This window comes from Lates calcarifer, linkage group LG1, assembly GCF_001640805.2.
Source record: "Lates calcarifer isolate ASB-BC8 linkage group LG1, TLL_Latcal_v3, whole genome shotgun sequence".
NCBI lineage: Eukaryota > Metazoa > Chordata > Actinopteri > Centropomidae > Lates > Lates calcarifer.
This window is the reverse complement of record NC_066833.1, coordinates 5847350-5860611: the sequence shown is the minus strand read 5'-3', so window position 1 is coordinate 5860611 and position 13262 is coordinate 5847350. Positions and strand designations below refer to the sequence as shown.

The following is a 13262-nucleotide window of genomic DNA, read 5'->3' as shown; positions in this document are numbered from 1 at the left end:
CACACTTAACTCTATTTACAATTCTTGATATTTTCAAAGTTCTTTCACTGGATATCAGAGATGAAGACTGGTTTTTAATGACTTCTGAGTCTTTTTAGCTGATCTACACTTCAGTATTACTCTTTAACTTGCTAGGCCTGATTCAGACAGTTTATGCCACTGGCAATTGCTCAGTTAGCAGGAGACCATACCCGTTCACCAAAGTTACAAAGTGCAAGAACAGACGTTCAGGGTGCAAAATGCCTCCCTATTACAAGTCAATGTATCATCAAAATGATCCTGAAGCTGTTACTTTAAGGTAAAATAGTTACATAATGTTGCTTTAATAATAAGAATCACAATTTGACTTTTTCCATATCTCCTACCTCATGTCACTGTGTATTTGTATATACACTTTACATACATGTTACAAATTGGTTTGTCATGGATAATAGTTTACAAAACCTTATATGAACCCCAAAGAAGCTATTGTACGTACGTGTCCACACATTTTCTAAGGGTGGTCTAATGGCATTCTGGGAGACATAGGAAAAGAACATACTCTGTATTGGGTGGGCATTTTTGGATCAGGACTACCCTGCAGGTTTTGCATGTTTTAGTTAATCAACTGAAAGTTTTCATCAGAGCACTGGGCACTTTCCAAAGCATATTGTACCCTAAACATATAATTTATTGTTTTGCAGAAAGCTAATTTACTACAGTCAGTCCTTATTATTTTTTGCAAATGTTATGATAAGGGAATCTTATCAGAAACCTATCTTCAGGGCTCATCTTGATGTATCCATGGACAGACTGGTGTCTGCAGAAAAACAGTGTGTATGGAATAACAAATAAGGACATTGTAAAATTGTTAATTTATTCATCTCTATTTTACTAGTTGCTGCACAGCTGCAGATTCTTGACTTGAACGTCAGAGTGCCATTGAATACACCCCCAGAAAAAATCTTAAAAACAGCGCTCTGTCAAACTCTGCTCTCTGTCAAGCAGAGCTGAGACAGCAAGTCATAGTGATGGGCTGTTTGTGTTGTGCGTGTGTGTATCCAAAAGTAAACAGTAATTACTTTGCTTCTGCAGCCACACTCCTCCTGTCTGACAGACTGAAACCATGCAATCATACTCCCATCCTTCATTCCTCCCACTTCTCTTCATTTTTTCTTTCCCTTAATTTCTCCCCCTCCCGCCTTGCCTATTACTGTTTTTTCCACCTCTTTCCCTCCCTCCTTTCCTTCACTTAATTCCTCCTTTCCTTGTTGTATTCTATCCTATCCTTTACTTCATCTCTCTTCTATTTAATCACAGGGAGTGAGACAATAAAACAACATTTATTACAGCAGTTTCTTGATTTCCTGCAGTAAGACAGAGTCTTTAAAGACACAGTCACATAGAAATGACTCTGCAGGGTTACAGATCTTGTCACTTTCTGATTCTTAAAACTAAATATGCTTTAAACAAGCAAAGCAATGTAACCATCTGTTAAACACTGCACGCCAAGAGAACAGACAGGAAGTGGCCTAAACCTCCAAAACCTGACCTCTGACCCCTCACAAGGAGTTAAATATGGAGGTTAAGGCAGCTGTTGTCTGGCAGAGAGGCAACAGGACTGACTAATGCATGTACAGTGTTACATTAGGATATTTTTAGGGGGAAAACGCAGGGGCCATCCAGGGACCCTGTGTCAACCAGGGACATAAAACTCTAGAGGGGAGAAGAGGAAAAAAGGGGAAAGGTGATAAGAAGAGGAGAGGAGAGGAGAGGAGAGGAGACAAAATGAGACAGGGGAGAGGAGAGGAAAGGAGGGGAGATTAAAAAAAGAGGGAGGAGACAAGTGGAGAGCTCAGAAAAACAGACTTAAAAGAAAACTGCGCTGTTTGCAATGGTTTCTCCTCCCTCTTGACTGGACCAGCATCTGCTGCTGTAGTGCCCCTGAGCAACACACTGCATCTGTACTGAGCAGCTCCCAGTTTCCCATAGCATAACATGGAGCCTCAACCAGTCTACTGCCACAACAAAACAACACCACCAAAGACAACAGAAAAGGCTTTAAAGTCCCTTTGAGTACATTCAGTGTGGCCTGTTCCCACGACTCTATATCAGGATGAGAGAAGGAGAGGGAGAGAGAGAGGATAGTATTTTTAGGCCTGGTTGTTGGGTTTTTGTAAAGCGAAGCTATAAATCAGATCCAGAAAAAAACGAAGCAATGAGTGAGTCCAGACGGTAAGTTGAGATGTCTCTCTGTCTCAGACACACACACACACACACACACACACACACACACAGACACATATATACACACACCTATATATAAACACATAACAAAAGACTGACCATTTCAAAAAATTCTACATTTATGAGAACATATTTCCCTCTAATCCTCAGTTCCCCATTTGTCCAAACAATAGCATCAAAAGCACAATTACCACACTTGTACCCTTTGTGATGGTCTCATTTATTTTTATGAATCTTTATATATATATATATATATATATATATATATATATATTTTTTTTTTTTTTTTTGGCTTGTTTTTCTCATATTAGTTTCCTGTGCCAACAATGAATTAAATTACAGCTGACACTGGAGAACAAGTAAACAGGAGTAAAGTATTTTACTATAACATGTTATCTCAGGTTTAGTCATCTTACACGCTCAACTAGAAGTGGCAAATAAACCACACACGGTGCCAGTTTGTGTGTTTCTGTGTCTCACCACAGAGGATTCACACTGTGACATCAATTAGAGGAGCTAGCCTGTATGTGTGTGTTTGTGTGTGCATGTGTGTGTGTGACTGTCAGGCCTAAAGGGCTGCCAAGTCAGACAGTGATTCTGCAGTGAAACATTTCTTTTGGTGGTCCCCCTTCCATATGCGTATTATGGAAGTCTCTGCTTGGCTCGTCGTGCTCTGGGAAGACATAGACTGGACCTTCAGGATGTTCCATGTCCAAACAGGTCCAAAATAAGAGGAACTCTAAAACCACAGGAACAAACAACCCTGAAAATATAAGCATAATATACCAATAACCCAAATCCTTATAAACTAAAACAAAAAGACAAAAATAGATGTCCATCAAGTACACTGTGTGTTGTTTATTTGCATAGTTATAGCCACTGGGAACAAGATGAAAAATTCCAAACGTGGTTTAAATGATGGACAGAAGAAGATGGGAATCAAGGATTTAGTTCCATAATTTTTACTGGACCAGATGTCCAGTAAAGACACAAATCATGTCCCAGTTAGACATTGGTCCTTATGGAAACTGAATTTAGCTGAGGGCACACAAACTGCAGGAGGTGTTTTCCTATAGAGGGACATCAAATCAAAGACTCCTTGTTAACTTTCACAGAAGAGCAATAGAAAGCATCCTAACTGGAAACATCACAAACTGGGGATGTTCGTGGCCCAGGACAGGAAGGTTTTGCTGTTGGTGAAGTGCCCAGAACAGCATCAATACCCATCTACTGAGCATCAGTGAAATGGGTGAGGTGAGATTACTGGGGCAGAACGCAAAGGAAAGGGCAATATCCACGTACCCCAGCCACAGTCTGTTCGCCATGCTGCTGCCATTTGACGAGCGATTGAGAAGTACTTGCTACCAAACAGAACAGTTGAATTTGTATGATATGACTATTTACTCAATCATTTAAAAGTGTAAACTTCAGTTCTTGTAAGGGACCGTAAGTATTTTTGTTGGAGGCTGGATTGGCCCACTATTTACCTGCCACTGACCTATGGCCTTGAGTCGACGCCTCTTTTTAATATGTTTAACAAATTCAGGATTTTGTTCACATTCAAAACATATCATCATTTGCATGTATACAAATTCAGAGCTCTATACAAATTAGTTCTTGTTCTAAGACACTCTCAGCTTCATAGGAAAGTTACCCTCTGTGTGTTGCCTTGACTTGAAGTTGTTTAGCAGTTTTCAGGCAGTGTTACTGTTTTGAAAGGTCTTCAATTATGACTGATTGACTGGTGTAACTTATTTTATTTCATTATCTCCATCATCTTCATCATTGTGATTATCAGAATGTCAGATGTGACACTACCTCAGTTGATGCTAAGGCACTGCTGTTAGCCAAAGAGCTGATCACACTGGCGGCACAGTGAGCCAAAACAGTCTGGCATACATCTGCACAGCTGGCCACATGCAACCCTCCAACACTGCATAAACACGGCAGGACAGTGTGCATCAGGATTACACTTGTTTCTGTAGATTTTCTATCACACCTTATGAATTACTTTACAGCTAGGTTGACAGGTATGTAATTTTCAGACAAGATGAGGCAAATAAATAAATAAGACTGACATCTGACTTGCCCCTCTTGCAGATTCAAATATAATTCAAGTGGGCAGCTCTTTTACAGATGGTCAGATTTGTACATTTTGTTAAGATAGGTTCACACTTTTCTTTAAACAATAATTAGGTGCCCATATGTACATTGAAACGAGGGCTTTTAGTGTGAAACTTCCTCTTTTTTCCCCCTTCCTGAGGACAAAGAGAGAATTTTGTACTAAAATCACTGTAACTTTGGAAGACACCCACTTGATTTTCTTAATGGCCAGTATGAGGAGAAAGAATTATGACAGCAAGAAAAACCTGTTTCAGCACCTGACTTTGAAAAACTGTGAACCTGTCCTTTAACTGCTTCAACCCCAACAGACCCATCTGTAAGTAAGCCTCTCATTACAAATTTGTCCAGGCACTGTTAAAACTTACAGAACTTTAAACTTAATGGTAGGAAGGAAAATTTCACTGAAAAACCAAAAAAGCAGGTTTCCTCTGCTTCAGTTTTTGCTTTTTTGTCATTTATATGTGTCATGACTGAGGTGTATGACTGAACAGAAATGTTTAGCTTGTATCATACAGGAAGGGGGATGGTGAGAGGTAAGGGAAGCAGAGGACGAGGCTGCTGATCCAGCAACAATGATATCACTTCCCCTGAGACCTGCAGGAAGGATTACATCATTTCCTTCTCATTTCCCTGCCTCATATCAACATCTGCCCCTGTCTCTCAATTCGAGAAAGGGAGATTAATACAGAGAAAGAGTGGGAGGTAGAGGCAGACAGTGTACACGCTGTGGTGCTCTTATTTTACTCTGCTTGGCTATATAATACCTCATATTACTGTACACACACACACACACACACACACACATGGCAGAGCCACATGGGTAGTTATCCCCAGCTGTTAACACTGTTCTACATTTTATTCACATCCCAGGCAGCTCTGTTCTGTCTCTACCTCTTTTTGTTTTATTATGCACAGCCAAGTGAGTCACAAGCACATGCACAATGCGTAGGGCATGTGTTCTGAAAGCCTGAATGTGATATGGCCCAAATTATACCCCATTGTGTGTGCTTGAGCCCCAAGGACAGACCCAGCAGATCCCAGGGGTACTCAGCTGCCGCCATGTAATGTGATTCTGATAAACACACACACACAAACACACATACACACACACACTCACACTCACATACTCACACACAGAGCGGTGTGTTCCAGATTTAGGGACAGAACAAATGACTTCTATTTTTGTTCCAAAAGAAACAAACAAGAGGCAGCAGGAAGTTGATTCTACTGTAACTGAATGGATTTACCAGGGTTGTATTGAAAGAGATGGAGATGGTGTGGCAGAGTTACCGTTGCTGCCAGGTGTCCCCAAATATTAGCCCTCATTCACAAGCAGACTGAAAGTTAAGGTGGGGATACATGTGTGGCAGAGCTAAGATCAGCCCCACATGATGGCTGGAAAGAGGAAGCAACGACTTTGTTATTCCCAGAACCTCACCATAACTGGGGCCATAAAATGTGAAATCTATCCTGAGGGTGGAGCCAGAGGGTAGGTAAAGCTGTCACCAGTATCAAGGGCCAACAACAAAGCACTTTGGCATTGAATTAACTGTTTGCAATAATTGTACTGTATTGTAACAAAGCTAACAAACCAACAAACTGATTGTTAACAAGTTAGCTGGCTTGGAGAGCCTCTGGCATTAATATGACTAGCATTAGCTTGTTCCAGGTTTGCAAGCATGTTAGTGGTTAGCTCAACACCAACAAGCCCCACAAGGAGTCATATATCAGCAAGTAAACCACCTGTTTTGGGAGGACATAAACTTCCTGTGCCATGTTGTGGTGTGGCCATGTCTTATGGATAGTTTTGGGCAAAAGAGAAAAAATACATTCAATGATTCCTCTAAGAAGCAATGGTTAAGTTTCACTGTAAATTAGGGCTGAGCGATATTTCATATAGTCGATACTGATATATATATATCATGATATAAATCAAATCACTATTTCTGTCAAACTTGAAGTCTTTTTTACTCTCAAGTGAGATGTGAAGGTACCACAAGGTCAATTTTAGGGCTGCCCCTTGTTACACTTTTTTTTTTTTTTTTTTTTGCAGAGCAACAGGATGTAAACTCTACAATCACCTTGTATATTAAAATGACCAGACCGCAAAAGTAACTGTGGAGTTGTATGCCAGTCACAAGAACAGACATCCGCTGTGTCTGTCTCTCCCGGCTCTCTGTACTTGTACTTGTACCATTGGGGTGTCTTCTTCAGTAATGCTGTCGCATGAGTTTTTCTTTTTTTCTGTTGTCATTTTTCTCTCTTATCTCACTCCTACTCCTCACATACTGGTGTGTGTGGCTGCAGTATTCAAGCATGTGTGTTTACTCATGTGTTTACTCCTGCACTCTGTGCTGTGTCTGTCAACCTGACATGACCTGCCTCTAACTCTGTTCCAGCCTTGTGATTGGTTCTGTGTGGCGCTATAGTCATTATCATTGGTTTTTCGTACTGTCTGTCAAAACATGGGTGGAATGAGTTCTATTGACGTTGTTATCGACCATGTTTTAAATGTCTATTGAAGAAAAGTTTTATGGCAAAATATATTGTTATCGTTTTATGACCCAGCCCTATGTGACATCATATAGGAATTAGATGAAAAATTAGGGGATCCTCATCCTCTGGGGGCGATGGCTGTACCAAATTTCATGGCAATCCACCCTTAGCTTTTTGAGATATTTCGCTTTAGACTGACATTTCCATATTTGGAGCCACTGTGCTACTAAAACTGAATATAGTTACATGTGCAGTGTGAGACATGGTGTGCTGCACCACAGCTACAACCACATTCAATTCTATCTTGATTAGACATTACATTATATATTTTTTCCTTTCTTTACATTGCCAAACCCCCATACAGATCCTATAATAAACATAGAAACACCAGCCACTCCCTCACAACCGCCCACAACCACACACTGTGTGTATATATAGTGTGTATATTTATATGTATACACACACAACTTTGATATGATCACCAGTGTGGCTCAAGCACTGTATGTGCAGCTGTGTGTGTGCAGCTACTCACTCCCAAGTTGATGGCAGTTGCACTCTGAAAAGTAAGCTTCCCACTGTGGAAGATTTTATTTTAAGATTTCAGATTTCTATATTTCATTGATAGAAAGTGGCTTTTTTGGCATTCTAAAAAATTTCTTATTAATACCTTTGGGAACCATTTGGCACAGCCTAATATTAGGACAATACTTGATGTTAATGGCATTGTTATCCTTTCAAAAAAATAATTTCTATTCCAACACACAAAAGGTATCGTGTCACTTTCCACTATTTATACCAAATTTCTGCAAGCTGTTACATAAAATGACTTGACTTCTGTCTTAACTATCTAGGAATTAGTTTGCACCAACCACAGATTTATAACACTGGCACTAAAGAGTAGGTTCAGTTGGCTAAATGTTGGAGTCTCTTACCACGGAGACATTTAGTTTTCCACAGAGCTCAATGGGGATGGAATGCAAGCCTAAAGAATACAGAAGCCCATAAGAGGCTGTGAGTGATTAATCGTCTGTGATATCTGATGAATGTGGGATGCTTTGTGGGTAAATATGCCTGACTGTGGAACATTTATTTTGGAAAACTCTACATACCTTGCTAACCATCAGTTGAATTCTGGCCTGATTTTTAAAATACAACTGGTTTGATATTCAGGCACTGAAACAGAGTAAGTGACACACAGCATGTTAATAGATAAATAAAGTGTGCTGTACTTTGGGTATGCCTCAACTATGACCACGGTGTAACAAATGTTACACAATATGTCTCAACCAGATGTCAGCTATAACTTTTCCAGACACCAAAGACCAGTTTAAAGAACATTACAGCTGAGAACAGACACAGGAAATCTGAAAAGGCGGTCTGGATGTCCAAGAAGCAGCAACAGAGGCAGAAGAAGTGATAGTATTAGTCAAAGTATTGTGGAAATATTACCAAATACACTTTGTGACCAAAAGTATGTGGACATTTGAGCATTATTCCCATACTTAACATAATTGTTGAACATCTCATTCCAAAACCATGGGCATTAATCTGCTTCTGTGACAGCCCCCACTTTTCTGAGAAGGTTTTCCACAAGATTTCTGATCCTGGCTGCAGGTATTTGATCCCCTTCAGCCAGAGGAGCATTTGTGAGGGTGGCCATTGATGCTGGGAGATGAGGCCTGTCCCAGAGGTGTTTGACCGGGGTTGAGATCAGGGCTCCCTGTGGGACCAGCAGTCTTCTTGTGCACCAAACTGGGATAACTGAATTCTTTATTTATCTGGCTTTGTGCAGACAAGCCTTGTCATGTTGAAACAGGAAGGGGCTATGAACAAGCAAAGTTGGAAGCACACTATTGTCTAAAATATAGTTGTATCATTACAATTTGTCCTAATTAGAGCTGAGGGGCCTAACGAAGATGAAGCAACAACAAACAACAAGAGAAAAGTAAAGCTCCCTCAACTTCCTCCACTGCAACATAGTCACTGACTAAAGGCACTCTTTACAATAAAGCCACCTTCACATTCAGCTCTCAAAGACATCAAGAAATAACAGATACCATCACACTCTACCTAGCAAAACACGTGCCTAATTAGCATTGTCAGCAACGAGGGATTCGAGAAACTTGGACAAACGTTACATGGAGTTAAAAGTTCAATGTTTCCAAGAAGCCCTATCCATGTAGTGTATATGACAAACCCTTGTCAAACATGTCCTGTCATGAGGAGACGTCTTAAATCACCTTAACTCATAAATCCCCTACTGACTTATAAGTAAAATAGGCTGATAAATAACATTTGTGAGCAAAACGACACTGACTGCATAATCACGACACCAAGGCTTATGACAAGCAGTGTGTAAAAGTATTCTGAGTTCCACACCATAAATGGCTAAATTCCCAACAAAGATAAGGTTGGTTGCCAGCATAGTAAAAAGAGGCTGTCTGACTCTATGATGACAACAAATCTGAGGAGTCACCTGTCCAGCTTGCCACCTGAACAAGGCGGCAGAGGCACCAGACAAAGGTGAAGCAACATCAAATGTACAACCTTGCTTGTTTACCTACTTTTCACAACACTCATCTCCAGAACAGGATATGTGGTTCCTTTGCACTGTTTGGGAGAAGGAGCCACGATGTCAAATTCCAAGCTGGAGGGGGGTGGGCGTTCCTTCAAATTTGTACAAACTTGACTTCTTGAAAAAGCCCACACAGCCCATATAAACATAGAACAGAACTTTCCACATGTGATAGTGTGATATGAAATGATAAGAGCAATTAAATGTTGTTTACCTTTGGTCTGCTAAACACAGTTCAGTCCAGCTCCAACACAGCTCAGAGTGGATGAATTCAGTCACCCTGCAGAGACACACAGAGAGATTTATTATTAAACATGATCATATTTCCTTTTGAAGGAGACACATGGTCTTCCTTCCTGCTGACAGCACTATATGAAAACCACACTGGGCCTCTGACAGTTGGCTTTGGGTTTAAAGGCGGATGGCTAAATATTCAATGATTGTTGGTAGCCAACATTCTGTCATTTTGGGGAATGAGAAAGATCAGTTCTATCTTTGCGCATCCAGTTCAGAGAGTCTAATCCCTATTTTAAAACAAAGACTCAGAAGCAGGGGAAAACTGCTGACCCAGCTCCATCAAGTATGATAAAGTACATCTTCCAGCAACTCCAAACACCCACATCTCACAGCTGTCTACACACCAAATGTACTGTCAGCAGGTGGCACTAGTGTGTGTTTCTATCATGCTAAGCAGGCTGAATGTGTGTGACCTAAAAATAACTGACAGGCCACAACATTTAAATACACTACTGTAGTCTCTCTCTCCCTTTTTCCTTGTTTCTGTCTTTCTTGATCCATTAGTCTCTTTTAAGGCCAATTTGAGTCCTCTCCCCTTCACTCCACCTTTTATTTCCCTCCTTCCTTTTTCCTTCAGTGACTTTCTTGATCTGTATTTGCTGAGTCAGCTGAAATCAGTGACATTTCACTAAATCATTACAGCTCATCATGTCAAAACTTCAAAGTCTGACCTTTTTTAACATTTCATACTCAAGCACAATGTGTGAAGAAAGTGTGTGTGTGTGTGTGTGTAACTTAAATGTGTGTGTCTGAGTGAGTGTTTTAGGAGTAGCAGGGATTTCATGCTGTCACACGGATGCGCGCAGTACAAATGCACAAAAATGAAAAATGTCAACACATCACATGTGCCGAAGAAAGTTACGCTGTTCCAAACACACACACACACACACAGACACACACACACAGACAAACTCCAATCCCAGCTTGCATAAGATCATTAGCAGCTCTCATATGATCAGTAGCCGATGGCTGAAACAACAAGAACGCTGTTGTTGGGACAAACACACACAGAGTTATCTGCTCTCTGCCAGTGTGCTGCTCATGAGTGCATATGTATGTCAGTGGTACTTGCTAACCCTCCCAGTCTGGGGACTCAAACCAGCAACCATCCATTGGCAAGTTGACATCAGTTGACTGAAGCATGCACTCTTATTTTACAAGATAATGCAAGCATTAGTTAGGTTTGTTATTATCATTAAAACTCAGAAAAAGATCACAATCAACAATGAATCTATACTACAAACAGGCAGTGAATCTACACAGATATACACCAATCAGCCATAACATTATGACCACTGGTGGATGAAGTGAATAACATTGAACATCTTGTTCTGCTGAGGAACCTTAGGTCCTGACATTGATTTGGACGTTACTTTGTCACGTACCACCCACCTAAATATTGTCACAAACCAAGTACACACCCCTCCCCTGGGGACAGGCTTAGTATTTTGGAATGACTGGAAAGATACAGGCTTCCCCTTCTGGCAATTCAGTATAAATCAATACAGGACTGAATGTAGCCAAGCTATACATCTTTCTGTAAATCACTCATGAGGATATTAATGATTATCACCATTCAAGATTATTCCAATAATGGAAATTCACTACAATCAACTTATTGTGAATCTTTTTTATCACGATGGGCTGTAAAATCATATATCGTCCCATGCCTAAATTGGAGCTGTCGTTAAACTCAACTGTCCAAAGGAGTCTTTGTAACCATGCAAATTCTCAAGATTCTCTGAGTGGACTGTCACCTCCTTTTCAACCTCTGCTATGGAGTTGTTTCAGTTGTCAGGAGTTGCCACACAGCAGAATGTTTTTAATAGCAACCAACTGATGGTAGTGGGAAAAATGCACTTTCTATGATCTCTTTTACTTCATGTATCTTCCGTTTAGGACTGTTGTGACATATCAACTTCACGTCCATCTCATTCCAGGCATTAAAATCTGATGTGTCATTTAAAATAGTTCCTCATACCACTGTGTTGCAATTGATTACTTCACAGGAAAGTATTAGGAAGAATTAGCTAATAACTGTTTCAAAACAGCTTGTGGTTGCCCTCTGCAAATAACTCTGCAGATTTGTGTGCTGAATGTCTTTGCTTGTGGGTTAATTACGATCTCTTAGTGCTATAAATATTCTTTTTGCGGTTAGTCTCTCCTATTGAATAGCACTGATTCAGAGATTCCCCGATAGCTTTGTGGATTATTTTTACTGTAAATATTTATTTTTTGATTTGTTATATTTGCGTTGTTAATTGTCTTTTGTCATTATATCATGTATCATTCTGTTGACCTGAAAAAAAAAAGACAGACAAATGAAGTGTTAGCTTTAATTTGAAAGACCTCATTTAAGGTGGGACCCTTCTCCCTTCAAAAATTCAAATACTGCATTCAAACCAAGGCACAAACCCCCTCGCCACTGACAGATTGTTGCTACACCATCCCTCTAACTTACCCTTTACTTTGTACGATGATATGTTTCAGCCAATTTCTGCAGTGTAAATGTCTAAATAATAAATCTGGCAGTCATCCAGAGTTCATAGAACTGTAGTCACATACTAGCACCCATTTTACTTACTGAGAAATAGCTCACATTTCAGTCTCCCTAAGTCTCTCATCTTCACTGACTGCCAAGACGGTGGGAACAGCAGAGGGGAAGGAGAGGTACTGTAGTAAAGGTGTAAATGCGCCTCAAACACTACTGTTCAAGGCAAGAATAGTGTGCTGTTATTCTCCCTCGCTGCTCTGTTGAAAAAGGTATGAAGGCAGTAGAATGGGGAGCATTGCTGTCCCACCTTATGCTGGCAGTAGAGGTAGTCACAAAGCTGAATCAACAACTGTGTAAAAGTGAGAGCTGGCACAGCAGAACAGACACCAACAGACACCAATAGACTGCAACCAGGATCGCTTTATAGCCCACATAGCTTAGCATATCTGCAAATATCTAACTTTGATAAACACTGTGATGTGATACAGCTATTAATAATTTTTAGTCTCATTCATGTTTTGGTAAACTTGGATTGATGTCAACACAACTTGTGTAGTTTAAAGTTTTGACTGAGTCTCCTAATCTTGGTAAATCTTTTTTATTTTCATTATCGAATTAAACCAGATCAAACATTTTATTTGGGATTAACTGATCAACCGTTGGGTCTAGTCCTGTGTCGTCTTATTTTGTCTTATTTGATTGTTTTATCTATTTTTACCCAAAAATAATAATCTAGGAGAAGTTGTAACCTGTGGGCCTTTAGCATTTTTGCCCCTAAAATGGCTTGAAAAAAACAGTAATCTAGTATTGAAGTTATTGATCAGCATATCGATTAAGTGACTAATTGTTAGATCTCTAATACTTTTACTTCTGAGACGGCCGACCTCTCATGTTACATATCTTCAGATTTGAGTTTCATATGAGGGTCAATATCTAAGTTTTGGGTCATAGTTTTCATATTCCTTATAAATGACTGACAGTATTATGTCTCTGATTTTGACTTGGTTTCCTTATCTTGGAAAGTATATTTTTTTTACTTCTGAGGTCATC

General features: G+C 40.0%; 1 protein-coding gene across 12 annotated transcripts in view; it reads right to left on the bottom strand.

Moving 5' to 3' along the window:
- The window catches only part of raph1a (Ras association (RalGDS/AF-6) and pleckstrin homology domains 1a), a 119559-nt gene that overhangs the window by 90342 nt on the left and 15955 nt on the right, over positions 1 to 13262 (bottom strand). For 10 of the 12 annotated variants that reach the window (XM_051068571.1, XM_051068554.1, XM_051068811.1 and 7 more), the window contains exon 2: positions 9636 to 9701. The gene's annotated coding sequence lies outside the window, so the exon portion shown is untranslated. Of the gene's footprint in view, positions 1 to 9410; positions 9457 to 9635; positions 9702 to 13262 lie in introns of all 12 variants that reach the window. The other 2 variants (XM_051068678.1, XM_051068654.1) reach the window with 1 other exon arrangement.